The sequence below is a fragment of the Dermochelys coriacea genome, chromosome 26 (assembly GCF_009764565.3).
Source record: "Dermochelys coriacea isolate rDerCor1 chromosome 26, rDerCor1.pri.v4, whole genome shotgun sequence".
Lineage (NCBI taxonomy): Eukaryota > Metazoa > Chordata > Testudines > Dermochelyidae > Dermochelys > Dermochelys coriacea.
In genome coordinates this window covers 8,809,171-8,824,759 of record NC_050093.1, presented here as the reverse complement: position 1 = coordinate 8,824,759, position 15,589 = coordinate 8,809,171, and the positions used below count along the sequence as shown (strand labels likewise).

Here is a 15,589-nt window from a genome sequence, read left to right as displayed (position 1 = left end):
TGCCTCCACGAGAGGTGGTATCTATGTCCCACCAACATAGTGCTGTCTACATCGGCACTTCAGTCAGCATAACTTACATCACTCCGGGGTGTGGATTATTCACATTCATGTCGGTTATACCGAAGTAATGTGTAGTGTAGGCATAGCTTGACAGCTGGGAGGCGAACAGAAATGCCAGTTCATGAAGGATTTTGAAAGTTGGCTCCGTTCCAAATCAGAGCAAAACCTGAAAACTTCAAAATTCTCTGCAAAGGAAAATTCTGGAAAAAACTGTACAAACACAAGGGAAAAACAAGATGGTCCCTGACCTAAAGCACTAATAGTCTAATCATGAGACCAGAGGCAATAGGTAGAGACAGATAAATAGGAAAATACCAAGAGACAATGTTGTTTGGCATGGCAGGCAGTGGTCTCAGCATATCTGCTGCCTAACCATTGTCAAAGGGGAGTTTTAAGGAGGGATTTGAACGAAGAGGATGAGTGGCTTTGTGGATGTTTATGGAGTGACCCTCCCAAGCTTGAAGGGGAGAAAGCACCGGTGCATGCTTGAAAATATAACAAGTGGACAATGAGGGCAGGCATGAGTGTTGATGAGAGGGAGGAACTGCAGGTTTTATGCCATTAAACCCAAAGATGTTTTCATAAGTGTTACCTATGTGGCAAAAGAGTGAACGCATTTCTAAGCCATGCTAGATGTATACTGTTGTTTATAACGAACGTAGATAGTATTAGCGACATATTTATAGTACGTTATATGAGATAAACTGTTGGCAAACATTCAGAAAGTATTTATTTGAGCATGTCCCCATTTGTTCAATGATTTATAAAACTAAGCTGCCCACTATATAGTGGTGACAGCGTTACATATAAATCCCTTGCAAAATATTTGCCATTAATCAATAATTCTGATATTAATTAGTTTACAGTTTATCTCCAAGTGCTATGGGGATGATTTACAGGTCACTTTCTCAGTGCTTTGAGCACTGGCCTGCAAAACCCAGGATTGTGAGTTGAATCCTTGAGGAGGCCATTTAGGGATCTGGGGCAAAAATTGGGTATTGGTCCTGCTTTGAGCGGGGGGTTGGACTAGATGACCTCCTGAGGTCCCTTCCAACCCTGATATTCTATGCCCAAACTTCACTGAAGTCTCTGTTTAATACTGCAGTAGAAACAATAATAAAAGATGAGGAGGGACAGTGAATATACCGGTTGAAACAATATAATGATCCTTCCCTATACGGTTATTTCAATTCCCTCCCTGTAAATATGAAACATTGTAGCTGCCTCAATCTATACTCTTTGGAACCTGACCACTAACGGTTGTTAAGGATCCCATAGTACCTCTCAAACAAAGAAGGTGATTAGCCTGGACAGATTTCTTCTCGCTTGGTTAAATTCTGCCTCCCTCAAACTCCTCCTGAGGTTTAAACTGGATCTAGGATTTTTCTCCTTCACTTTTCTGGCCCAAATTGTTGTGCAGTCTCGGTGTGCCATGCTAAACTACTGCTGCATTTAACCCCAGAGATGGCTGCATTTCAGTGGTGGGTAGAAGGATCCCTCATTTTTAAGTTCACATTATGCTTCTGGGTCATTTAGACTGACACGCACTCTAAAATAGAAATGATTGCTAATATTAGTTGCCGCTTCAAGGATGCAGGCCCCAGTTTAGCAAAGCACTGAGGCATAGGTTCTATGTTAAACACAGGCTTAAGTCTCTTGATTTCATGGGTTAAATCAGTGGTCCCCAAACTTTTTAACTCATGCCCCCCCGCCCCGGTAGCCAGGAGGGGGAAGATGCGGACAGGAGTAAGGAGGCTGAGGCTGGGGCTACAACTGGGGGCGGGGATGGGGACAGACCCTCAGCCGGGTGCAGAGCCCCAGAAACAGGGCGGGCAGCAATGGCTGGCAGCATTTCCCCAGGTGTGGGGCGAGCAGCTGCGGCCGGGAGCAGATCCCTGGGCGGGGGGCCAGCAGCCGGGGCCAGGAGTGGAGCTGGTCGGCATTCCCTCCCAGCCCCCTGTGGGGACGACTGATCTGTGGCCGAGCCACACCCCTCTGGAATGTTACTCCATGCCCCCCCCCGGGGGAGTGCACCCCACTGATTGAAAAAAATTGGGTTAAATTAAGCATGTACTTAAGGGCTTTGCTGAACTGGAACTGGAAAAACTACTTTTTTCCCACCAGTATTCTCTTTTTCCCTGACCCCAAAAGTTACAGTGCCTGATATTCAGAAGTCAATATTGCCAACACCACACATTCAGAAATCTTGACTCAGGATCTCTCTCCCCCACCCCAGATCATGGGTTTTATTAACAGTAATTATTGAGGGTTCTTTCTATTTGTTCTGAGTCTGTACGATTCACATCTTCGGGCTTTTGTCTGAAATCATAAAGACTAGAAATGTAGTAGTATTCAAAGGAAAGCTGGGAATCTCACAATCCCATGACTGCAGAAGCTGGGGCTTTAAGAGAAAACACAGAATATTGCAAGACTCATGAACTTTAGCAGCACTCTAAGTGCAGTCAAGGGGAGAAACTCAGCCCCTCTAAAAATCATGCTTCAAAAGTTTTTCTAAGCCTGTCTCAGAGCATCCCATGGCTCCCTAAAAGGAGCTTGCTGTATGGGACACAATCTGTAGCCAATAAAAGATGGCTCGGTTGCTCCTCTTTGAAAGAGACAGTCAGTTGGCTGCAACTGTTTGCAGCTCAGCAGAGGTTTTCCATGCTAGTGGAAGTCACATGAGCAGCATCTGTGAGGAGAGGGAACAGCTGAGGAGCAGACAATTGACCTTAATGACTTATCCTTTCACCAGTGGTTGTGGGCTCTACTGGGTTTGAAGGAGTTACCAAAGCATTTGGAACTATGCTGTAATCCACACTGCTCTGTGGGGGATATCCACCACCACCAAACCCCAAAAAGCAGCTTCTGCCCAGATATTTAAAAGTGAGTACCTAAAGTGTATGATGCAATAGTAAATAGAAGTTAATGTTCTCTGAACCAGAATGGTGCCTGTTGCAGTAAAAATGGGAGCCAGCTTGCACCCAGCAGCTGCTAGCAAGTTCTGAAATTCATACCAGTTCTTGTGGCCAATGTGTGTGGCTTATGTTTCACTTATGTCAAATCTTTTGTCGATTTGAATGTTAGTGAAGCTATGTTGACTTATGCTAGTTGAGCATCTGGCGCTAAATATGTTTTATTTTTTTCCTTTTAGAGTTGTAACAAATAGTTATTTTAAAGTGAACTAAACATTACCTAAAGGGGTTGGAAACACACATGTGGTAGCATTAAGAATCTTACTTTGAAACTGACTATAAAGAGAACTGAAAGTGGCTTCTATTGCTTTTTATTACCCAAGCTGAGAGAAATATGAAAAGGGAAAGTAGTGACAGGTATGTTGGATTGTTAAATGTTTTTCTCTGAAATTTTTAAGGCATTGTTAGAAACAGGGGAAAGACATCTGTTTGGTTACAACGTACAGGACTAGATCCTCAGCTGGTGTAAATCAGCATAATTCCATTGGCTTGAATCAGTTACAAGGAGGAGGATCTGGCCCAGCATTTTTAAGTATCTTAGAGTATGTCTTTGATGTGAAAATCAACACATTACTGCACATCTGAAATTTAAATGATACCATCTGTATCTAAATTGGTGGAAAACCAGCAGAGCCTCTCCTTGGCAGGTGGTAAATCAGTTCAGGTTAGAAACTACAATAGAGTGGTTACATTCTGGCTCCTAATACTATTGATCTCCATAGGTGTGCCTACACTATGGTGTGTGTGGGTGTGTGCGTGCGGACGGGCGTGTCTTTAAACCACGTTAACTAGAGCTGAGTGGGAACCAGAATTTCCATCCCACAAGTGGGAGGGGGAAATCACTTGGAATCAGAATGGAAAGCCAGAGCTGCAAAATTTTCTGTCGAACAGATAGTTTAAAAAAAAATCATTTTGCAAGGACCAAACTTGATTTTTTTTTTTGGTTGTGTTTTGTTTTAATTTCTGGTACATGGTCCCTGGTTCTATGGTATAACAGCTGGCGTGATGATGCAGAGACCAAGGAGCTCTGGAGCTTGGTACCTTGGGGAGCCTCAGCAATTAAGCTTCCCTGCCGGGTGGACTGCCAAGCAGCTTACACATCCCTGGGCTGGCAGAAACCAGCCTGCCTGTCTGGCTTCCATCAAAAGCTTCAATGGAAGGGATGTGTTCCTGTGACATGTCTCTATTGAATTAAATTAGTATTTTCCTATGGAAAACTCTTCCAGTGGAAACATTTTGACCAGCAATGATGTTAACAACCTAATGAACACCAGGAAAAATTGTATTTTAATGTGTTCACTGGTAGGGGTCAACTCTCCTGGGTATTCTGTTAACACATAATAGTTAACTCACTGCCCACCTGCTCGCCCGCCCGGATTGACAAGGTCCTTGGTTAAAATCTCCTCTTGGGTGAAATTCACTCCAGTGCAAAGGGCTGACCCAAGACATAGGCACCATTTAAGCACTATATGGAGAGTGCAAGTGGGTTTTACATGAATTTCCCCCCTTAAAATGCACTTCTCTCAAGAACAGCTTTAGAAAGAGGTAGAACTGCTTTAGCACTGAATGACTATCTAGGTGCATTCTGTCTTGTTGTTTATATACCGAATGGCTTCCTTTACTACGTTACTACCTAAAAAACAAAACAAAACAAAACAAAAAAACCCTTGTAGATAATTTGGGTAAATTGGCGATAGAAATGTAAGAGTCACATGCACAGTTGATATGCATCATATTAGGTTCCTGCTAGCAGTATCCATCTGAAAATATGTTGACTGATAGTCTTGGAGAATACATAAGAAATGTCAGACATTCCAGGCAGGGAAATTATCCCCCAAACTTGATTATAGTAGCAGATAGAGCTTCAGGTATCACGGCTGGAAGCCATCCCTACATGTTGTGCATCTATAAACTCTCAGCAGGTGCTTAGGTACTACAGTGATGAACTTACAGTCCATGCAGATGGATCTAAGGACAGTGAATTTATGTCCTATCAAATACCATTTGTCAGACTTCATATGATAGCCACAGTTTCCTTTTCATGTCTTGTCTCACATTTTCCTGGTTTGTAAGCTCCTCTGGGCAAGGCCCGAGATTTCCTCTGTGTCTTGTAGAGTGCTGTCAGTGCTTAATAAATAACGTATGTATGTGATGGTCATGGAGGTCAAGTGGCAGAAGTCTGTGCTGTGGTGTTGAAGTTTCAGGGCTGCTGTAAATGTTCATGCACGATGGGGAGCTGGGGGAGATGGGTGCATCTAATAGAATATGAGTGAGGAAGGATGGCCTTGTGGTTAAGGTTGTTGACTCTGACTACAGAGACATGAGCTCGATTTCTGCTGTTCCACATATTTCCTGAGTGAGCTTGCGCAAGTGACTGACCCTCTCTGTGGCTCAGTTCCCAAACTGTAAAATGGGGGTAATAGCACTGCCCTGCAACATGGAGCTGTGAAACTCTATTTATTAATATTGTGAGGTGCTCAGGTGTTGGGGTGATGAGGACAACGCAAGTACCTGAGGGAGAGGCCAGGCATTTGAAAATATATTTAAGGTTCCTCCCAGGTATAAGCAGCTTGTTGGCTTAATAGGGCTGTATCCTTACTGAGGCTGTAGTCTGTTTCTTCTGTAATCACTGAGTTCTCATTGGCCATTTTAAATACTCGTATCCTTTTGTGCTACATTCCCTGGGTGTGGGTGTGGAAGAATGGCAACAGGTATGCGGGTCGTTATCCCTTGTGTGGAGTACAAACCCTAGGGCTGCAGATCCTAATTATGAGAACAGCCATACTGGATCAGACCAATAGTCCATCTAGCCCAGTCTCTGACTGTGGCCAGTACCAGAGCTTCTGGGAGAGTATACAGAACAGGTCATTTGGAGTGATCCACCGCTGTCTTCCTTCCCTGCTACTGGCAGTCGGAGGTTTAGGGTTGCCCAGAGCATTGAGTTGCATCTCTGACCATCTTGGCTAACAGTAGTCATGGATGGACCTATCCTCCATAAATTTATCTCGTTCTTTTTTTTTTTAAAGCATTTATAGAACACTGGACACAGTATTCAAGGTGCAGGTGCACCAGGACCAGCTCTGTTGGTGCCCTGTGGAATGGTATCTTTTCCCTGCGCACCCATAGATGAAGCCTATAGTTATACAGGCTGTGTACTGGGCACAGCAAAAGGTGAAATGCACACTTGTCCAGGGGGCCAGAATGAAACGTATGCACCACTTACGTCCTACTTTCATTGGTGAAGTGGGATTTAGTAGTGAGAGGCTTAGTTTAGGCCTTCTGCACAGGGATGAATCTCACTTTAAGAGAATAAAATCCAAGGACCTGATTCTCCAACGCTCCTCTGCTTAAGTGGGTGTCAAATGCTGCTCCTCTGATCAGTGGGTGTTTTATATCCGCTTTCCTCAAATGCAAATGACTTCACAAGCTGTGAGGCACTCAAGCTATACTTTTTTTTTTTTTTAGTCCAGTGGCTGAAATATCTCTTATGTTTTTTTTTTCTGTTATATAATTCATCAAAAAGGTCTTCAAGTGGATGAATTTTGTGTTATCTGAGAAACTAGATTGTGCTGTACCCAACAAGGTCAACCCTTTTTTTTCCTATCTACTCCGGAGACTTTCTCTGAATCCATCTACTTCAGAAGGCTTTAAAATTCTACTGAATATAGGAATCTCAATAGATTTTTGGAAAAGAAGCAGACCAGTAAAATGCCCTGCCTACCAAATGGCTCCCTTATTAGAGTCTCAGATTCTACAGACTCAGATTTCAGACAACTCCCTGCCCAGCTCTATCTAGGAGTATACCATCTCGGTATACTTGGTCCTCCCTCAGTGAAAAGGATAGCCTAGAGGACCACTTGAGGTCCCTTGAAGCCCTACATGTCTACGATTTATTTAATATTAATTCCTGTTCTCTTTATTGATGTAAGTGGTCCTGCTAACATCAGTGCATGCCACTGGGAATGAGGATACCTGGATTGTCTTCCCATCGCGACCACTGACCTGCTCTTTGACTGTGGGCAAGTCATTACTAGAGTTGAGCAAAGTTTGAAAAGTAAATCTCAAAATCATTTTGGGTTGGACTGAAAATGAAAATGTTTGAAGTTTACAGCAAATCAAAAAGCTGAAAAAACAGTTTGGTTTGAATGAAATGTTTCCTATAGACAAAACGGAAAGTTTCGGTTTCCACCATTTTTAAATATATTAATGTTATAAGGAATATAAACTATCATGCTTCAGGATATAGACCTGCCCCTAACTGTGGGGGTCAGGAATCAACTTTCCCCCATGGGCATATTATTCCATAATGGTCATTTAAGTGGTTCCTTGTCCTTTTTTCTGAAGCAGCGGGGAATGGCCATTGTTGGAGATGGGATACTGGGCTAAAAGGACCATTGGTCTTAACCTTTCTGGCAATTCCTGTGTTCCTACTAGTTGTGAACTATTCTGTCAGATGTAATAAGAAATGGAGTTTTCGAAAAGGAAAGTCAACCCTCTGAATGTGACCGAGAGAGAAAGCGAGTGTGAAAGTCTCAGGGGGAAGTGAAGCCTGACAAAGATCAGCTCATAAGAGAATTGTGAAGGTCACCATGTCTGTTAGGACAAATCATTGTTTTTGCTCTTGTATAGATTAGACTGCAGCCTTTTAGGACAATGCACCCTATACATGGAATTGAGATTTACAGTAGAAGTTTCAACCTTCTAAAAATTATCAATATTTCAAAAGAAAAAGAAAGTTGGTTTACAAAATGTTCCGTCATGTTAAATAATGCATAGATATTAGAGAAAAAAACAACAAATCAATCATTATTTCAAGTTTATCTCTAGATGAGTCTGAAAGAAATGTCAACAACTCTCTCATTGGTGCAATTTCTATTATAAACATTGAATGGTTTGTACTGTGTTGTTGTTTGTTTTTGTTCGGTTTTTTTAATACAGTTTCATTTCTGCTCTCCCTTCAGAGAGAAACTTTGTGCACAATGGTCTTGGAGATAAGAGTAATTCCAAAGGAATGTCTGATGCTCTGTATTGCATTCAGAGAGGTCCTTTTTAAAATTTCAGAACAGTAGCAACAATGACTGATAAATCACCGCCTCATTCTCAGTGTTGCAAGATAAAGATCTCAGTAGGGCAGTGTTTCATAACCTTTTCAGGATGGCGACCCCTATTCAAAGTCAAGAATGGTTGTGATTTTTTCCTCCCTTACATTAACTCAGAAAATAAGAATATAAAATGTATTAATAACCATGATAGCGCAGCAGTGTGTGCGTGTGTTTCAAGGTTGGCAAAGAATATTTGACCTTGAGGGGGTAAGGAGTGGGGTGTGGGGAGGGTGGGGAGATTTTTCTTCGCTTCACATTGTAAATACAGTTTTTTCCAATGCCTCACGACCTTCTTATTGCCTTTTGTGATGCACAACATGAAGTCATGTTGAGAAACACTGCACAAGTCTATTGTTAGGATGGGTGGACCAACTTGCACTGGAAACAAAGTTTATAAAATATAGCGAGAGCGGCTGTTGTAAATGGTGACTTTGTGGACAATTTTGCTTCTGGACGAACCCTTGAGCATAACAATATTTAGGGGCCTGATTCCATCATTCTCACTCCTGTGGGAGATCTTCAGCCCCGTGCAGAGGAGCCGCATACGGACCATGCATCCATTAATACATCAAAGTACAGCTTAAGTAAGATTTAAGTGGTGCATAGACGCTTCTGCTGGCCAGCTGCACAGAAATGAACTTAACTATGGACCCGAACCTGTCCCTGTGAAAGTCGTTGGAAAGACTTCTATTGGCTTCAGTGGGAGTTAGATTAGTTTAGTACTTACTTTGCAAGTAGTCCTATTGATTTCAATGGAGTTGCTAGAGTGGTACGGCAGTTACGGTGGCAGAATGGAGCCTTACATTTTGCAAATTTAAGAGGTTCAGATAAAGACCTGAAGCTCCGATGAGTCATGTGGACTGGATATAAATTCTGAACTTTTTCCTATTGTAAGTGGTACAGAGCTAATGAAACTATGGGAGATATAGCAAGATTATCCTCTTTGATTATTTTCTGTTTGCCAAAAGCTGGGAATGAGTGACAGGGGATGGATCACTTGATGGTTACCTGTTCTGTTCATTCCCTCTGGGGGACCTGACACTGGCCACTGTCAAAAGACAGGATACTGAGCTAGATGGATCTTTGGTCTGACCCAGAAGGGCCGTTCTTATGATATATCTTCTGATCATTAATCGTATTGTCAACAAATGAGCTGTCTATAAATCAGCTTGCTACTTGTAAAGTGCTTATAACGTCTACTGATTATTTATTAAGCCTTTATAAACTATTGATACAGAGATCCTGATTGTGACTTGTGACCAAAAACTTGATATGGAATCCATCAAGTGCCTGACTGTGATGCACTTACTCCTGACGCATACTGCTCTCCACCATAAGTATTCCCACTGAAATCAGTGGGATTATTTATAAAATACTACTTGTGGTGAATAAAGGCAGTCTAATCTGATCCCAAGAGAAAATACATATGGTACCCCATAGTGAAGTCTTTCTGATCTCTTTTCTAAGTATAACTGCATCTTTTAGGTGCCTCCTGTTAGAGAAGGACAGTAAATTTTAATTTACATGGATCTGTCAATTCAAGTGACAATGGTTTGCTTGAATTACACCAGGTTTGAGAGAGAGAGGCTATGAATTTCAGAGCATACATGGCTGCGGCACCAGTGTGGATAAATACCTTCTTGCCGCACAAATTTGAACAAAAAAGGTAGGGAAGTGCAAATGATCAGCTGCCCATTAACATTTAATTATTTTGTTTGGAAAAATGAAGCTGCCATAAACCAGTGATTTATAAATGATTTGTAAATATCTAGTGTAATGACTCAATTAAAACTTTGGAAATATTTGCAAAGCAGGGTTTGGAATTAGCTTATATAATGCATGCAAGCTATGTAATCTTCCAATTTACTTATCGATGTCAACATTAATTTAAATCTTCTGTTAAAACTAGTTTACATAATTTTCCTTGCGGAGAAAGCAATGAGGCATACAGTCACATGTGCCCTGAAAGTGCGGCCTGGAAACATTTGCACATCTAAAATAAGGCTCTGATCCGTGTAGCTGTGCAGAATCTCACTAACTTACATGGGACTCTCCGTGGGCGTAAGGGTCCATCCATGTTCAAATCAAAGGAGCGCCACATTCATGAGGGATATGCCTTTGGAGATCAGGTTGCCAGATTAGTGTCTAAAGGTATATCTACACCACAGCTGGAAGCGTATCTTCGAGCTTCGGTAGATGTATGAAAACTCGATTTGATCACAAGCTTTTGCACTAAAAATAGAAGTGTGGTCATAGTGGGATGGACTCGCGACCCTGAGTATAATCTTACCTGGGAGCCTCTGAACATATTCTGTTGACTAGCCTGTCCCCGTGCTGGAACCCCACTGCTATTTTTAGCACACTAGCTCCATCAAAAGTGGGACGGGGATATCTCCTTGAGCTGGGAATTCCATCTCCAGCTGCCATGTAGATGTTAAAGCATTTGAAATGTCAAGTATTAAGTAATTTAGAAGGAAGAAAACTCACATGTCTGTGGCTTATCAGGCATGATCTTGGCACAGTCCTTGAGTGACATCAGTCGACTCTTTTACAAAAAAAAAAAAAACTTTCAATCTGCCTTGCTTTTGCACCTTTCCCCATTAACGTTTGTTATACGTCTTTTGTCACATTTTTGTAAACTTTCAGCCACTTCTTACAGTTGAGCTGGCAATTCGGGTAAATTTCTAGGCCAAATGATCACAACAGTAAACTGGAGAACTGAATGAGAAGAAATCAGAGACTGCATTAGGAGCTAGGAGGCCTGGGTTCTATTCCCAGCTCTGCTGCTGACCTGCTTATGCTAACCTGTTCACCTTGCAGTACTGCCTCCTCCGTTTCTTTGGGTACACCTACACATCAAACTGGAGTTGCAATTCCTAGTTCAAGAAGACATGCCCCCGCGACCGCCGGTCAAGCTATTTCGCTAAAAACACCGTGTAGCCATGAGGTGGGAGGGGTTTATAGCATCTTGGACAGGTACATACTTTGGCTGGCATGGATGCATCCGATGAAGTGAGCCGTAGCTCACGAAAGCTTAAGCTCAAATAAATTTGTTAGTCTCTAAGGTGCCACAAGTACTCCCTTTCTTTTTACAATTTGGGGTATTACTGTGGTACAAAGAATATGTTACAGACGTTAATTTTATTTTAATGCACTATTTTTCATGCAGCTTCTTCATGAGCAGCTCCACATTCTTCAAAAACACTTAAAAATATGATTTATGTCCCAGTTGAAAAAAGATCTCGCATCTTGCTCCAAATTTTTTTCCTAATGTTTAGTGCGTGATTTCTTTTTCTCTGAACGGAAAGAAATCTTTCATAAAATATCTCTTGTTGGCCTTTTTATATTTTTCCCTGTTCTGATGTATTGGATCCCAAGCTTATGTCATATGTAATCCATGAGACTCAAATATCCAAGACGCTTTGATGTAAAGTAAACACTACCATATTTGTAAAGGGAGATGGCTCTTGCCCAGAGATGCTGTCTTTAAATTAAAAGACGAATAGTCAATATGATGGTGTTAATGTAAAAGGGATAATGGAACCCTGTTGTCATTTTCTAACAGTTGGATTTGTTGACTACTACCTGGGGATTTTGAGTTATGACAGTTTTGAAGGTTGTCTTTGTAGCTTTTGAGGTGAATAGTTAAAATAAGTATATTTATGTAATGCCAAATAATACAGTTTTTCAGGCATAATAGACCAATTGCTTTTCAATTTAATTTGTTTGGTATTGAGCTTAAATAAAATGTAGCCCTGCATGTCAGCAGGGTTATCAGAAATGATTCAAAGAAGAATAAAATCCTTTTGGATGGCTTTGTAGACCAGTGCTCAGACTTTTTCAACTGGGTTACATTAATATCCTCTTAAAGCCAGTGTGCCTAAAAAAAAAAAAAATCACACATGCCACACAACCTCGTAGCTTAGATTCTACAATTTCAAGGTCTTCCTGTTACATCTTTTTTTGCCATTTTCATGCCCCGTCTGATCTTTTGTTGTTACAGATATGAATTGCCTAACTCTTTCCATTGTGGAAATAGCTTTCCTTATGTGTGTCCTACTCCCTCATGAATCCAACTCGGCAGAAAATTGTCTCCTGCAGCCATACAATACCATCAACAACACTATGAGCTTGATAAATGGAGCTGTGCAGGGGGGGAAAAAACCTTTCCCTGTGCTGCCTAAAATTAAGTGGAGATAAGTTTGGTTTCTGCTATTTTAAAGCATGTGACAGGGTCGGGCCAGACGGCTATAGGAGAGTAATCCCGTCCACTGCTAAAGGATTTCCCCCCCAGCCTAAAAGGGGGATGCACAGGACCTAGATACCAAAAAATTCAGGGGGACAACTAATAACAGGGACAGGAGTGTGGTCAAAAGTGTCAAGGGAGTCAGAGGACGCCGCCCAGAGGAACTCTGCCCTGATACGTGAACGGACCGAGGATCGGAAATAGGCCCCACAGTCACAGGAGATTCCACTGGCCAACCTCCTCGCTCTGGTTTTATAGATGGCCATTTTAGCTAGGGCCAGGAGGAGGTTGACCAGGAGATCCCATGGACTTTGTGGGGCCACGGATAGGGAGTGCATAAATAAAAGGAGAGGGGAAAAGTGCAACCAAAAATGTAATAAAATATAGGTGAGGAGCCAGAATAGGGGCTGCAGCCTGGCACGCTCCAGGTATGTGTGTGCCAGGGTTTCCCTCATGCCGCAAAAGGGGCAGGTGTCTGGGATTGAGGTGAACTTTGCCAAGAACACGCCTGTGCTCACGGCTCCGTGAAGGAGCTGCCAACTGACATCCCCAGCGAGCCGCGGGACTAAGGTGGAATATAGGCTGGCCCACCAGGGCTCCTCACCCTCCAAAGGTGCCATTTTGTATCGGGGTGGGACACGAGGGTGAGGGCGTGAAGGGTGTGGAGCACAAACATGTATAGATGTTTTCTTAGCGCAGTTTGAAAGCAGACCAGCTGCATCTCGTGTAGCCGGCTTACAGTGAAGGGGTCGGTTGGGTCCACGGGGCAGGGGTCCCATTAAAAGGTCCGGCAGGCCTGGGGTAGCGGGTGGGCGGGGCGCGCCCTCGTGCAGGACCCGGTCAAGATAAACCCGAGCAGAGGGTGGCAGAGCGGCCTTCACCTCCTGAAGTATGTGCCGGGGAGTACAATGTCTGGAGAGCCTCATGCGTTAAATGAGCGTCAGGGGATCCAGCCAGTCTCCCCGGTCATAGTCCAGGAGGTCTCCGACTCTTGTGACCTCTGCCAGGACCAAACTCTGGTGCACCGAGCGGGACTCCACCACCTGCACACGGAGCTGGGGGTTGTGTAGCAGGGGCTCTGCGAGGAGACCTGCCCCCTCGGTGACCGCCACGGACCTGGTCGTTGAAAAGAGTTTCCAGGTCCGGAGGAGGTCCTGGTAGAAGACTGGCAGCCCGGAGAGGTCTCGCGGAAGACCTCTCGGATGGAGATAAAGGAGCTGCCGGTCGTATCGGAGCTCTCCGAAGCGGCGCAGGAAGGCGTGTGCCAGTATGCTCTACGCCGGACTATCTGCACCATAAAGGAGCCTCTGCAGGGCCTGGAGGTGGAAGACATGGACCTGAGTAAGTGGACACTTCAGGCCCTGCCGTCCCTCCTCCAGGGGTAGATGGAGAACCCCTGCAGGGACCCAGTACAGTCCTGACCAAAAGAACTCCAGAATCGATGTCCAGAGGTTGGCCAGGAAACCCGGGGCCGGGACCAGGTTGTTGAGCCGATACCAGAGCATGGACAGGACTAGTTGATTAAGCACCAGCGCTCTCCCTCGAAGGGAGACACACTGAAGTAGTCCTGTCCATTTCCGGAGCCGCTCTATCACCCTGCCCTCTAAAGTCTGCCAGCTCTCCGGTGGCGAGGGATGCATGGCAGAAAGGTAAACGCCGAGATAGAGCAGCAGACTTGCAGAGTGCTCAGGAGGTACCCGTGATTCACCCTGTCGAATGCCTTCTCCTGATCTAAGGACAGGAGGGCGAACGACGGACCATCCCTACACCTGAGTTCCAAAAGGTCCCGGACCAGATATAGGTTGTCGAAGATGCTGCAGCCCGGGACGGTGTAGGTCTGGTCTGGGTGGACCACGTCCACCAGCACGGACCCAAGCCGCAGTGAGATTGCTTTTGCCACGATTTTGTAGTCCGTGCTGAGGAGCGAGACGGGACGCCAATTTCATAAATCGCGGAGGTCCCCCTTCTTTGGCAATAAGGCGAGCATGGCTCGCCTGCACGAAAGAGGGAGGACCCCGCTCTGCAAAGACTCGGCCCAGACTGTGACGAGGTCTGAGCCAAGGACATCCCAGAACATGCGGTAAAACTCCATGGTCAGCCCGTCCATGCCCAGAGATTTATTGGTGGGCATGCGACGGAGGGTTTCCGAGAACTCGGCCAGAGTGAGAGGCAGCTCTAGCCGGCCTCGGTCGCCCACGCTGACCGTCAGGAGCTTCTCCCAGAGCACTCTGCAAGCGTTAGGATCAGTCAGATTCGGGGAGAAAAGGCTTGCGTAGAAGGCTCTCGCCCTCCCGCACATCTCCACCGGATCCGTGAGGGGAGTGCTGTGACACGTTTCTTGGCCCCCCTCTTTTTTTCTCCAGGGTGTAGAAGAAGTGGGAGCCGCGATCCATCTCCTGAAGGAGACGGATGTGGGATCGAACAAAGGCACTCCGGGCCCAATGGTCCTCGAGGGCCCGGAGCTCTTCCCGCTTCTCCTGGCACGCTCCGCAGAGGGGTGGATCCTCGGGGCTGGCAGCCAGACGCCTCTCCAGCTCTAAGACCTCATGTTCCAACTGCTCTATCGCCGCATCCCTCCGTCGGCTGGCGCCCCGGGTGTAGTCACGGCAGAAGAGCCGGGCGCGCACCTTCCCTACGTCCCACCACCGCCGCGCCGAGGGAAAGGCACGCCGCTGCCCTCGCCAGGCCAGCCAGAACTCCCGGAAGGATGCCATGAAGCCCGCATCCTCCAGCAAGCTGTTGTTGAAATGCCAATAGGCCGGCCCCGGCCTCTCCGCGCAAAGGGAGGCCGTCACGGTGGCTAAATGATGGTCAGAAAATGGGGCCGGCCGGATGCTGGAGGAGTGAGTTCGTGAAAGATGGAAGCGTGATAAAAAAATGCGGTCGAACCAGGAGTGGCTCGACCGATGGAGAAAGGTGAACGTGGAAGTGTCATCCGGGTGGTGGTCGCGCCAGATGTCCACCATGGAGTGGTGTTTGACTATCTCCTGGAGGACGGCGGCTGGGGTCGGTTCGGTCCCCGAGCGGTCCCGCTCCTCGAGGGTGATGTTAAAGTCCCCTCCCAGGACCAGGCACTCATGAGGATCCAAGGTGTCGAGGAAGGCGGACGCCTGCTGACAGAATTGCAGCCGCTCCAGGCTTGCTGCCGGGGCATAGATGTTAACGAGGTTGACTACGAGCCCCTCCATGCGGACCCGGAGGTGCAGCAG

At 45.3% G+C, this 15,589-nt stretch overlaps 1 long non-coding RNA gene across 2 annotated transcripts in view; it reads left to right on the top strand.

The window, feature by feature from the left end:
- Positions 1 to 2,625: 2,625 nt before the first annotated feature.
- Positions 2,626 to 15,589, top strand: part of LOC119848734 — a 377,186-nt gene continuing 364,222 nt past the window's right edge. For both annotated transcript variants that reach the window (XR_005290325.2, XR_005290324.2), the window contains exon 1: positions 2,626 to 2,943. This is a non-coding gene — a long non-coding RNA (uncharacterized LOC119848734). The remainder of the gene's footprint in view (positions 2,944 to 15,589) is intronic.